At 39.1% G+C, this 14536-nt stretch overlaps 1 protein-coding gene across 3 annotated transcripts in view; it reads left to right on the top strand.

Annotated features, from left to right (window-relative positions):
* The first annotated feature begins 1781 nt into the window (after positions 1-1781).
* Positions 1782-14536, top strand: part of ncalda (neurocalcin delta a) — a 42895-nt gene continuing 30140 nt past the window's right edge. The window contains exons 1-2 of one of the 3 annotated variants that reach the window (XM_017474372.3): positions 1782-1989; positions 12704-12771. The gene's annotated coding sequence lies outside the window, so the exon portion shown is untranslated. The remainder of the gene's footprint in view (positions 1990-12703; positions 12772-14536) is intronic. The other 2 variants (XM_017474363.3, XM_017474398.3) reach the window with 2 other exon arrangements.

Here is a 14536-nt window from a genome sequence, read left to right on the forward strand (position 1 = left end):
GGAACACAAATGAAGGTTGGAGTTGAACTCTGTGGTATCATTTTAAAAATGAATTCTAACCACGGACACTTTACATCCTCATATGTTTTGCTTTTGCAGCACAGAAAACAACGTCTTCTAGACATGGCGACAACAGGAACCTAACTCTTTCAGGACGCAACTACAACTGTAGTGTTTGAAGGCGGGTCAAAGTACATGTTGTTCGCGAGCAGCCAATGAAGACCAGAGGCAGGGTTTTTTTTCTTACAAACCTACGTAGGTTTGTGCAGGAAGTAAGTCTGTTATTACTGATGACTCATGTCAGGCTGTAAAGAATCGCTTCATTCTTTTGGTAGAACTCCATTTGTCGTGCACTTTGAGTTTTGAAACTTTGCAGACTTTTTACATTCACGGACAGTTATATAACACACTACATGAAAGGTAATATCTGAAAAAGCATAATAGGGGCACTTTAACAGTTTTAGCACCATTATTGTTATTTCCTGTGATTTTTTACTACAGTAATATCTAATCTACCACTAGATGGCAGTAAGATCATACGTTCAACATAATAGTATGACAGTAACTGCATTCCTGACCAGGATATAGACCTTGCCAGGTTATTGAAGATTGAATGAATGCATGAGTTAATGAATGACTGAACGAATATAACGACACAACAGGCTGATTACATGTAGCAAGACTGAGTTTTGTTGTGTCAAAATGCAGATTTCTTAGAAATGGTGGGAAGAGGAGAGTGGAATCTAAATTGATGACTATCGTAGATATCTCCAGCTCCATCCATGCCAGGTTAATATAAGATATAAGGAGTACAATAGAGCACAATAAATCGTCTATCTATCTATCTATCTATCTATCTATCTATCTATCTATCTATCTATCTATCTATCTATCTATGGTAAGCATTAAAAAATTGACTACTATCAGTTTAAAGACAAGAGAGTTCCTTATCTACAATTCTTAAAAAAGACATTTTCAATCAGGTGACTTAAACCCAAATATACACCAAATAATAATGCTCTATTGTTTTGCAAACAAACATATATTCTGACACGCATCTTTCAAAATCATAGTATTTTGTTTTGCTTAGTTTGTGATTGAGATGAAATGTGTTTTTTTATTTATTTATTTTTCTGTTTGTGCATGGTTTCAAACAGAATGGACTACAGTTACTGACAACTGGGAAATTGAATGATTTTGAGTAGGATACACTTTTATTATTTATTGATTGATTGATTTTGTGTGTATGTAAAGACAATAAACAGGTCTGAGGGGTCTGGACTAACGTGTATAAACCAACTGTGTTTGCAGCTGTAATCTAATAGCAGGTTACTGAAATTGCAGATTAAACCTTTTCCAAAATATATGTCTAAAATGGACATTTACTATGCACTAGACACTTGGATAGAAGGCAGTTGTGTTAAAGATATTAAACGACGAACAGCTCTACTAGGTACCTTTATTAATTCTGGCGGAAATTCAGTCCGTAAAACTGTATTGGGATTAAACATGAGTTTACTAAGACTTTTTAGAGTGTTTAAGAGTTATGTGTCCTAAAGTCACTGCCCTTTTCAACCACTTGGCCAAGAAGGACATTGATCTTATGTGCTGTATTTCCGCCAGAATTATATAAACACGTGTAGTTGAGCTTGAGAGGAACATTGCTTCACCTAAATTTACAGAACTTACAGAACATTCAACTTTAGCATGTTTAACATGACGTTATTTCTGCATTATAATGCACATATAAGGACATTTAAAGGTGAGCAGGAAAACACTTCAGTCAGGCTGCAGGAGGGCGTGTATGACGCGTGGAGTGACGTCATCATACTTTCCTGTGGCCATTCAGCAGCAGCGCCGCGCACTAAACCGCAGTTTTCCTCATAATATCGCGTTTAATTTATATTTTCCCCGCGTTGCCTTTTCTTTCTTGTTTATAACGCACACAGCCTGCAAGGTGTCCTGTCCATCGGTAGAGGTTCGACACAGGTGAGTTGTTTTTCTCTGAGCTTCGTCAGGAGGACACAAACTTTGTTGTTCCGCTGTTTAGCTATGTGCTAACTGGAAACATGACTTGTTTGCTGAGACTTGTTGCTCGTGCACGAGCGGTTAGCTCGCTAGCTACAAGTATTTACGTAGACAGTTACAAAGAGACGCGTGTGCTTGTGTTGAACTTCGTACTGTACGGTGATCTGTAACGGTCAGTTAGCTACTGGGACGTTTAATCGAGGCAACAAGTTAGCGATAATGAAACCACACCGAGTTTTAGTAGTAAGCTTTTTTGATTCAGACCGCTCGAGATGTTTATCAGCGGTTCATCATCCATTTCGTGCTCGTTGTAGCCGCAGACAGCAACAGCCAACTAACGGAAACATTTTCATACTGAAGGTAGCTCGAGTTCATTCAATAACTTCGCTTTTGTGCATCAGTGCTGTCCCAGAGATTAGAAAGATGCTGTTTGGGGGCAAAACTATAAAAAGAGTTGATTCCCAATTCAAGTCATTCGTAAATAATTGTCATTCCTCTGTATAGCCTGTATACACTGGAGCACTTCTCCAGGACCAGATGCAACACAGAACTGTACACAAGACTACATAAAGTGCTATACACAGCAGTGTGAGATGAGTGCAGGACAGTAAATACACTGGACGTGGACATTCTCTGAACGGGGACAGTAAATTCAGTGGACGTGGACAGTAAATACAGTGGACGTGGACAGTCACTTGACGGGGACAGTAAATACACTGGACGGGGACAGTCCCTGGACGTGGACAGTAAATACACTGGATGTGGACAGTCTCTGGACGTGGACAGTCTCTGGAGGTGGACTGTCACTGGACGTGGACAGTAAATACACTGGACATGGACAGTCTCAGGACGTGGACAGTCTCTGGAGGTGGACAGTAAATACACTGGCTGTGGACTGTCACTGGACGTGGACAGTAAATACACTGGACATGGACAGTCTCTGGACGTGGACAGTCTCTGGAGGTGGACAGTAAATACACTGGCTGTGGACTGTCACTGGACGTGGACAGTAAATACACTGGCTGTGGACTGTCACTGGACGTGGACAGTAAATACACTGGACATGGACAGTCTCTGGACGTGGACAGTCTCTGGAGGTGGACAGTAAATACACTGGCTGTGGACTGTCACTGGACGTGGACAGTAAATACACTGGCTGTGGACTGTCACCGGACGTGGACAGTAAATACACTGGATGTGGACTGTCACTGGACGTGGACAGTAAATACACTGGATGTGGACTGTAAACTGTGTATTATTTGTATTGTTGCAGCAAAAACAAGTTCCATGATAAGTTATTGCAGCTTTGTAAAGTGCAGGTGTGTGATGTTTTTGTGTTATACTGGGTTAAGTGTTTGATTAGTCGGAAGCAACAGGGTGTTGAGTAAAGACTTCCAAAAAATTATCCAAATCCGCGGTGAGAGTCATGAGTTATGGCCAAGTCCCTGAGCACCAGATACACGTGTGCATTAATTGCGTTAATCTTACTTGACCAGTTTCTTGTGGGTTTTAAAAAAAATCAGACATCTTTGAATTTTAGTGTGCATTTTATTCATTTGGCAGAAGTGACTTTAAAGTGCACCTGTACACCTCTAAAGTGCAATTATTTTTTCAGATATTACCTTTCATGTAGTGTTTTAGAGCTGTTTGTGATTGTAAAAAGTCTGCAAAATTTTTAAATCAAAGTGCACGACAGAGTTCTTGATTCCCAAAAGAAGGAAGCGATTGTGAACAGCTGAAACGAGTCGTTAGTGATTCCAGACTTACTTCCTGTACTAACATACGTAGGTTTGTGACAAAAAACCCCACCTTTGGTCTTCATCACCTGCTCGCTGACAGACGGAGCTGAAAGTTGTTATGGTAGTGGGCGTTTCCTTTTTGAATCATACTGACAGCGGTAGACCAATCACAACAGACTGGGACATCTGGTCAATCAGAGCATAGTATGCTCTCTGAAAGGAGGAGTTTAGAACGAATCCTTTAGAAGGGATCAGTCGTTTGTGACTTTGGTCAGGAAAAGATAATGCTGCAGTTTAAATTATGAGCATGTTAGTGTTTTTTGACCTTGGATGCATGTAAATCTTTTGTATGAGTCCTTTAAAACAAAATTAGGCACATTTCAAAACCATAATAGGCGCACTTTAATGCTGTCCAGGAGTTGTATAAAGTACCCAATATTTGACTAAAACTAAATATACCTATTTGGAAAATGACTCGAGTAACCTATAAAGAAATGACTTAGAAAGACATTTTGGTGTATCTGCTATTGTACAGGTGTCCCAAAAGTCTCCATACATAGGTTAATTAAGCTTTTATATATATATATATATATATATATATATATATATATATATATATATATATATATATATATATATATATATATATATATATATATATATATATTATATATAAAAATATATTTATATTTATATATATATATATATATATATATATATATATATATATATATATATATATATATATATAAATTAACATAAACAGTGGTGCTTGCAAGTTTGTGAACTTTCTATATATCTGACCTAAAACCTCATCAGATTTTCACGGCAGACCTGAAAGTAGATAAAGAAAACACAATTAAACAGATGAGAAGACATTTTTCAAAAAAGTGGGAATTCCCCCTCTATATGCAGGCTTTGTGGACATTATATCACATGATGCATCATTGTAAAGCAGCCCCTTAGTGCGTTTTTGCTCATGAACATTGTTTCAAGACACTTGAAACAAATTGAGGATTTAAATTACGAATTGGAGCCTCTTTTAAAATAAACAGTGCTGTGGAAGTGAAACAGTTAGAATACAGGAAGAGGTTAAATATTAAGGTGAGTGAGCGACTGGTCTGCACCTGTAATGGCGGTAGGCATTTGGTTAAAGCTACAGTGCACTGGATAGTAAACATTATTGAATCAGGCTAGAAAATACTGTATAATATGATGTTCTTTACATTGCTCTGTGTTGCAGTAGTAATTTGCAGGTAGCATTCTGTCAGGGGTCTCTGCTCAATAATGGTAGGGAATTTATCTGATCGGTGCCTGTAATTTTTTTTATTATGTATATATAATATAATATAATCTATCTATCCCTTGTTGTGGGTGGTAGCTGGTCTGCTAACACTACAGTCCCTCTGCGATTTTGTGGTCCCAGAAATTTTCACAAAATCAAACTCCACAAAATTTTGAGGAGCAGCCGTGCTTGCAGGCGGTTTGACCTTAAAATGCTTTATGTGGGCCTAAATTATCAGGTGAGCTGATCAATCGGTTGACCGCAAATAAGTGCTTAAGTGTATGTAAGTAGCTAAGTAATGCTTTTAAAGGGATGCATCAATAGCAGTTTTCTCAGACCAGATGCAAGCGTGAATACTTGTTGAAAGCCAACTGTACTTAGTTTTAATCATAATGGAGCATTTTATTTGGCTGTGTTTGTTGCTGCTTTGTGCTGCTAGCGATGTGCTCCTCACGTTGAGATTTTAATTTGAAGACGTTATGGTGTACAGACAGTATGTTTAATACGGTGCATGACATTGGCTGACCCGAGCGTACGAGCAGCATCAGTGAGCGCGGCACTCAAGGTGCCTTGGCTCTCATGCGAAGTATAGAACATGGCAAGCGAGTGGAAAAGAAGTGCGCGTCTCACTGCTCGCAGAATTGAAACGCTGTCACATCCGACATTTTTAATGACCACGCTCTCTGATACTGCTCTGCATACTCAGCCACCATCATGCTCTCTAGTAAAGATACTGTTTAAATAGGACAAAGATGTTCTGACAGGCGATGTGTGTTGTAGGAAGATTCTGTAGTACCTCCGCTTTATATTCTCACAGATCCAAGTTTCGCAGTTTGCTTGGATTTGATTGCCATCATGAAGTATCACTTCTTTTGTGCCATTTGTCATTAGCACAGAAATGTTTGCTTGGCTTAAGTCATGTAGTATCAAGTGTTATAGGATGATGTGAAGTTGTGGGGTTTTTTTAATTTTTATTTTATTTTTACTTTTTTAAATGAGTATGAGTAAATGACCTCTGTATCTGACCAGTACCGGTGTAATATAAATGCATCACTAGTAAAAAGTTGTTGTAGTGCTACCGTAGCATTAAATGCAGCCTGTGTTCATGTCTGATGTTTTTAATCCATGCAAAAGCTCAGCATCAGCGAGCATTATGCAAATGACCTTGCAGAATCTCAGGTGTGTGAGAGAGACTTGGTTGAACCTAAAAAGCTTTTTTTTTTTTCCTTGTATGTGGTACCATAAATGTGGTATTTGTATGTGACATTTATTATATGACATTTTTAAAACTCCTACTTGAGTGCTGTCCTGGCAGTTTCTTTACGACGGAAGAATTGATCTCATTATATTAATAGTAGTTGGCCTTTAGAGATGAACTAAATATACCGTTAATATAATTCTGCGGTAAATCATTATGTGGTGGATTGTTTTAGGAATAAAGCAGCTGTGAGTGACATTACATGCGGATCTGGGTTTGATCACAGCACACATTGAATGGTCAGAAGACAAAGCCAAGCTAACATGCTCTCCTTGTTAAACTCACAACCTTGAATGTCTGACTAAATACTCCCAGGAGATATTATTACCAACAACCGTTCTGTTCTTGTTACTCTAACTGTTCTCCAAATCAAAATGGAGATTATTCATCTGATCATGTCGTGGGGTCTTAACCTAATGTACGACTATAGGTAATAATTTGTCCAAGCAAAGTAATTAAATTAAACATATGTTCTAAGAATATGTGAAAATTATTGTGGATGGAGACAGTTGAAAGTTTTTTTTTTCTTCTCTTTTCTTCTTTTCCAAGCCCAATCCACAAATCCTTAATAATTGGAGTCCAATGAAAATTAGTGACATGGATGGAAACAGAAATGACATGCACACAATTGTGTGTTTTGCTCGTTTTCTCTGTCTTTTTGCAGTGACTGGGTTGATGCTTATCATCTGCAATGAGAGTTTAACTGAGATTACTGTTCTTTCTGACACTTTCTGTCTCTGTTGAAAGAGATGTGACCTAATGTGAGGGCCTAGAGTGTAAACGGATTGAAGAGGTTAGTTTCTCTTTAGTAGACCAAAGATTTATATTACATAATGATGTACTATCTTCTATTTTATGAAATTTGTTTGTTGTAGCTCACAAAGAATGATTCTTGTCTTTTTGATAGAAACATAGCACTTGTATGATTTTCAGGAACTTTCTTGTGCTAAAGAGAACTTGATTATAATTGGTTTAATGAAATTGAGGCACTGGGAGAGTTTGGCCATTGACATGGCAAAGTGTCACTGTGCTCCTTTGGTGAACCTTTGTGAAATTGTTCCCATATACAATTAAATGAATAACCTGCATAAAATTTGTAACGTTTTGTTTTTTTCTGACTTAACATTTGTTTGTGTCGGTTTAGTTTTTGTGATTTATGTCACAGGGAGTGTAACGTGTAATATCGCCAAATATCAAAACCTTTATTTTTTTGTACAAAACTTTTACACTAAATATGGCTTAGGCCTTTGCGCAGTCAGCTCTCAAGTACTCCTGTTTATGCCTGCTATAGAGGGTATGCACGTGACATCATGGTAGGCGGAACTCGGCATGGTCACACCTACTCAGGAGTGTGCACTCCTAAATATACATACATACATACACACACACCTTATACTCTGAATGCAAGCATTAGTTTAAATTCACTGATATGGTGGCAGGCCAAAAAGATTTATTAAAAGCATGAACATGTGAATAATTATTAGTGACATTAGGCTACATTTAGCTGACAGGACACGGGCTGAATGGCGATGCACGATGGCCCATTCGGAGGTGGTTTATAACACTGCAGTGTGTTAGCGTCTTTAACAAATAACTGGCTATCGCAAACATTACACGGAGCATAACGTTAGCTGGTTTGACGACCACAATGCCAACTGCCTCAAACAAACATAATATAGGACCGTCTTTCAGATGTTTCGCCAAATTCCAGGTGTTTCCTCAATTTGTTTGAAATGAACGATAGCATCAGCTGCACACCGGAAACTGATACTAGCTTTCCTCTCAACTAGTTGGGGAGGAGCTAAACTTGTTAAGCTAAGCTAAACTTCTGTAGTTTTTCCCGTGTGCTTCTAGGTGTTCCTCTTATTCTTCACTAATTGTGGACTGACTAAAACACATGCGCGTATTTGCTGCCCCCTTCAGGTCCGGAAGAATCGCAACCTCGGTACCAAGTCGGTACTTTCGTTACAAACAGTGCTAACACTATTGCAGAAAAACAAGTACCGTCACGTTTTAAGAATGTTGGTACCGAATTGGTACCGAAGTATCAGTTCTCGTGACATCCCTACTGCACATGTGTGAAAACGTAAGAAGCTTTGGTTTGTGTCATTTCCGTCAGGCGATTACTTACAAATGCAATCTGAAGGTGCATTCACACACGTTTTATCACTGCAAGTTGCCCGTCTCTCTACCATGAAGTTCTCAGTAGACGTTCCTGCTACTGTTTGCCTTAGTAACATGGGTGGCACAACTAGCATTCAACAAACCAGTTTTCTTGCTGCTAAAATGAAACATTCTGGAGGGAGAGGGTTTGTATATCTAATTCACTGGTTTATATATGTACAAAGTGACCTCTTTAACAGAGCCGTCAAACCGGATAGTAGGCATAAAAGAACCGCAGCACAACATTGTCCACTGTGTTTTGAGTTGAATGAGTCACATGACTTAAAATACGTCATCGTTTTTGAATATCTCAGTTTTCTCGGTCCAAGTTACGAAGCGAAAACGGCATTTTGAACGTATCTGCTTGGGAGAGAATTTTCGAAAAAACTTAGTTTTCGCTGGACAAAAACCCGCAATCTCGGTACGGACAGCAAACCAAAACGTAGAGAGAAAAAAAAAAAACGCGTTTTCAAATTTATTCGGATTAATGTAGACGTAGCCTAAAAGTTGAATTCACGCCCTTGTGGTTCGGTTCATATCATAATCTGGCAGTTCTGTTTTTGCCGTTTCGTAAATGATGCCACTTTCTGTCATGCTGTCTTATCAACCTTAGAATAGACAGGCTGTGTTATTTTTCAATGAATAACCTATCAGTGAAATGAAAATCAATAAATTGTGATCATCAGTGATGACGAATTGTAGCTCTAAACTAATATGGCTATGTACAGTTGGTGTCCAAAAATAGGGTTCTTGAGTACATTTGCACAGCTGTCAGTTGTTATGCACACCTGGTGGCACACACTCATTTCCTAAAGGACATATGCATCTTTCAGTCTGAGTAATTATCTCACGGCTGTGTTATTGGGGAAACGGGCAATGGGCAGGCGTTTGCTCTGCTGGTTTCCCCATCACTAAAGTGAAGTGCTAGACTGATCACTAACGTGTTTTTTATGCATTTCATCATGTCTCTTGAATGCGCTTTTTACGAGCATCTCGATCTATACCCACATGAACATTTTCTGCTAGACTGAATTGAATAAAAACCTGTTATGTTTGTGTGAGAGCTCGGAGTTTGTTATTAGGAATGATGCTGGAGAAAGTGTTGCAGTTTTGTCATTTGTTAATCATGCGTGCCTATGATTCATCAGACCACACCGAGAACAATTATCACAAACCTGTGTGCTTGCATAAGATACAAGGCAGGTATTTTATTTTGTTGGTTTTATCCTTCATACTTCAGGCATTTGCATGGGATTTATTTATTTATTTAAAATGAAGAAAGTCTTGTGGACCTTGAAACTCACTCTTGTGTAAATGGCTGATTTTCTTGGCCAGCGTGTCCTCCTCTTCACTTTCTTGTTCTTAAAACAAAAGAGGAGACAAAACACTACTTCACCCTCAGGGCCATCTGAAATAAGTAGTAATTAAAAAAAAATAATAATAAAATTTAATACACAATGTGATTTCAAAATAATTGTGCATCCAACTAATATTGATAAGTACGCACTAGTGGATTTGAAATCTGGAGCTCAAACACTCAAGCTGGTGCAAACTAAACCAGAAGTTAACAAGTAGTATTTAATATGTCTCTCTGTATATTTGTCTCGAGTTGTAACAGATATCACCCACACAGATCTGTTGGCCGAATGTAACCACAGATTCAAGATGAGTCACTTAGCCATTCATTGTTTCAGATTCGTGAGCAGCCAGTCTTCATGGTGTGGTGTGAAATTGTTGCACACAGTTTGCCTCCACAGAGAAAGCAGCACTGCTTGAGCAAACACATTAAAGCCTCCATATGCAATGAGATGGGAAGTTTTTCTGTCTGAGTAGGCTGAGAATCGTGACTGCTGGCTCTCTCGCGAGGAAGAGAACCGAAGCACAAGTAGGCGTGCGTTTGCTCCCCCACACAAGCATACACACACCTGCTAGCATCTCCACTACTGCACGCGGTATTCTGTGCATTTCAGCAGAAACCCACATTAGCACAACAGGTTTCCAAGGAGATGGGTGTGCTGCTGTTATCTTATACATTACCTTTCAATGGTGCTATGAAGATTCAATAGTGAAATGTTACGATCTTGATTGATTCATTTTCATTGTAACACAGAACTCGCTATAGAAAATCACTTGGAACAAATTTTTACTTTTAACTTTTTAAAGTTTTGTGCAGTTTAAGACCACCGTTCCCAATTATTCATTTAAAGCCCTTTAAAAGAATATTTAGGCCCTGTTCTCACCCGGTATTAACATCAGTCTCAAGTGATCCGATCACGACTGAACAGCTGAAAAACACAGCATGGCATTTACACCTGGCATTTTGAATGGGTCTCCTGTGACCACTTGTGGTCATATTTCATACATCATTTCCGGGGGTCTCACACCTGTATTATGTGTGTCTTCTGCTGCAGGTCCTATCTAGTCTACTTGTATGGGTTGCTTTAAATATTTTAGTCGTATGGTCTGCTGACAAAACACACAAATGAACTGGAGATGAGATGAAGAAAGCTATGAAAAGCAGCTGCTTTCGGCTCTGCGGTTATAGCATCCCATTCATCAACTAGCCTAGCTGTAGAGAACTCTACAGTTCAGTGCAATTTCCAGACAGTCTCATAATGATTACTGAGACAATGTGAGGAAGAAACCTTGAGAGGGACCAGTCTTCAGTTAGTGATTCGGTCTGAAGGGCCAGATTCACAGACATGGGCAAGCTAGTTGCGGGTGCCAAATCTCACAGTCCACTTGGGACAGAAAATCTCCTGCTGGAAACCACCCAAGTGTTCTGACAACTTGTGAAAGCAGCAGTGGGAACCAAGGTCTTGGTAGCCATCCTGTGGACACACGCAGGACCATGGTCATGTTGTTAAATCCTGCCCAATGTAGGATAATGTACTACAACTGTGCTAGTGGAGGAAAGTATATCATAAATGGTAAGGCCATGGGGAGCTGAATGTGGTGACTCAAAAGATCATTATTAGCCTGGAAGACACTCTTAAAAGCACCTGCATACATGGCACTCTCATGTTCCTGTAATAAGCAGCAATAAGGATGGATTACTGATGCTATAAGGAGGGCTCTGTTGAAAAGTACAATCCTCAATGTCATCGAATCATCTAGAGAGTAATTCAGACTTTTGTTGAGGGCATCCATCTTTGTCACTGCTGGGCCTGGCTGTTTGCAACTAGCAAGTAGAGAAAGTGGAGTATGGTTTCGCAACAGAGAAAACCGAAGAATTTTTTTTTTTTAGTATGTTGAGCTGAGGACTCTGCGCTCTCTGGTTCTTGAGGGAGAGAGAGAGAGTGTGTGTGGATGTATCTGTGTGTTTAATCTTTCTGCTGTGTGAATGAGGCAGTTGATATGCGGCTAATAAACAAAATGAAGTGTGTGTGATCTCGTCTTCTGAAGTCACATGTGATAAAACGTGAGTTTCTGTGAGATCTCATGTCCGTGAAACCGTTACTACACTTGACAGGTGTGTGGTCTCGCGGTCTGTCTGAATCGTCTAGAGTGTGCGTTCATAGGGTTATAATGTTAAAAATCAGTTGAAACTATCCTTATGTCTGTGGTCTCCCACGGTTTTAAAATCGGTTGAGATAAAAAAAAAAAATCATCTAGTGTGTCCTTGGCATTAATGGCCACAATTTACCATCTTCTAATGAACTACTTCCAGCATGATAATGCACTATGTCACAAAGCAAATGTAATCTCAAACTGTTTTCATGAACATGACGATGAGTTCAGTGGTCTTCCCAGTCACCGGATCTTAATCCAGTAGAACACCTTTGGGATGTGGTAGAGTGAGAGATTCACAGCATGATGGTGCGTGATGCAATCATGTCAATATGGACCAGAATCTCACAGGAATGTTTCCAACATTTTGTTAAATCCATGCCATGAAGAATTGAGGGTCTTTTGAGAGCAAAGAGGGGCCCTACCAAGTATTAGTACAGTGTTCCTAAAAAAAAAAAAAAGGGCTTGCTGAGCGTATTTATTTCATATTGTCTGAAATATTCCTTCATAGTTATAGTTTGTTGTAAGACAAAGAGCCACGTGTACAAAGATTTCAGGGTGGCAGAAATTCCTTTTGGCACTCCTATGTAATTAGGTCCACATAATCCTTGAGTCAAGTGTTAGATTTTCTGTGCTGCCTGGCCTTTTGTGCTTCCAGTCCTGTTAAAATAACTCCGTGTTGGAGGCCAAGACTAAAAGGCTGCTGGTTTTCCTCTGCAGATTAGCTGGCTCTGGGCTTTTCTCTCTCAACAGTGGAGAACATCGCAGACATCCAGCCAACTCTCTGTGTGAGTATTAAATGTATGAATGTGTTTCGTGTGTTTGTGGTGTATTGGTTAGGTTTGCGTGTTTTTTGTGTTAACATCCATGCACTGATTTGTTGTATACTAACTACATCATGCTTTCCATTATTACTTCACATACATTTTTCCAAAGCTTTACAGGGTTATCTAAGTTGCAGCTATAGTATATGGAAGAGCACATGTGGCGTACTCCATTCATTTCACTTTCTGTTTTGTTGTGTTGCGTGACCTGACCTATGACTCAGGAGCACAGCTACTGTAGTGTCTGCTCTTGTTCCCATGACTCACTGGCAAGGGGAGATCTCTGGCCAGAGATTCCCATGCTCTGACATACACTTCGACCCAGAACACTTGCACACTTGTGTGTATGTGAGTGAGTAAGCGTGTGCTCCCATATGGCTGGACTAGTTGCAAACGTTGGTGTTTGCATGTCGATAATAAAAATGTCAGCTGATAAAGGTTTATGGCTTGAACAGCACAACTGAGGTAAATAATACAATAGGCTTATTGCTAATCTGTCTCTATAAATACTCCCACAAAATGTTTTTTTTTTTTTTTTTTTTTTTTCCTTTTTTTAAAAATATTTGTCAATTAATACTGGATGGCTGACAGTGAAAAGATAATAACATTTCACAACACTTGGTTCTATTCACACAAACTAATTGAATCTGTCAACATTGAGTTTTTAAAATGGATTAATTTTAGTTTTTACTGCATTTTAAATACACCTTGTCTGTACATATACATTATTTTGCTGATTACCTGGACCACTGGTAGCTAGGCAACAGCAGAGATTCCTCTACACTGAGCTGTTGCTGGCGCCTACCCGTAAATGTTCTCTCAATAAATACAAATATGACCCAACCAGTGGGTTTGAGGTGAAGCCCATCCTATTGTGAGATGTTGTGATTTTGTAATGAGTGGTCATTAATAGGTCAGATTCCACATCTGCCGTTCTCCTGGTAAGCCCCAGTTTCCATCTGCATCTGTTTGAATGTGAGTATGCAATGCATATAAAGGGCATGCAAATTTATTAAATCTACAAGGCCTGGGCCGTGAGTGGACTGATGACGTTGGTGCGTTTTTAGCTGTGTGTGAATGCTGCGCTGCTTTTAAACTACAGTCTTCCATTTAGGGATGGAGAATTCACTGTGCTCACACAATATACATGTCTGGATTAGAATATCCCTAAATAATGATGTAATGGAGGCTCTGTGGTCTAGTCCTTATTTGTTCTGATCCCTTGTTGAGATTCCAGCCAGGGGCATAACCTTGTTTAAATTCATTACTTGTTTAGCTTCACCTCTTTTAGGTGCTTTACCTTCGTCTCTCAGTTAGGAGATTCCATCTGAAATATCCTGTGCTGAAATAGCCATGAAGCCAGTAGCAGTATTTGAAAATGTCATTTTCATCACTGTGTTGGACTGATAAGATGACATCTTTAAGCATGTCTTTAAGGCTGCCCTTAGTTAGCACTTCTGAGGTTGCAAGATACAGATCTTGTAACCTGTAAAAGTGAGGGCCCTCTCATCTTCTGTCTTGTGTAAGTATGCACGGTTTGTTTGGGTTTTTTTTTTTTAGACACTTATCAGATCTGAAATTTGTGTTAATCAGTTTTCCGTTAAGAAAATTGCAAGAATCTTTTTAGCAGCTTCATAACAACAGGAATGTAGAGTGTTAATTGGATAGAAACTGTTAATTGGATAGTTAATTGGCTAAAACTGTTTTCTGCAATGATTGGGCATTTTGC

The sequence above is a fragment of the Ictalurus punctatus genome, chromosome 1 (assembly GCF_001660625.3).
Source record: "Ictalurus punctatus breed USDA103 chromosome 1, Coco_2.0, whole genome shotgun sequence".
Taxonomy (NCBI): Eukaryota; Metazoa; Chordata; class Actinopteri; order Siluriformes; family Ictaluridae; genus Ictalurus; species Ictalurus punctatus.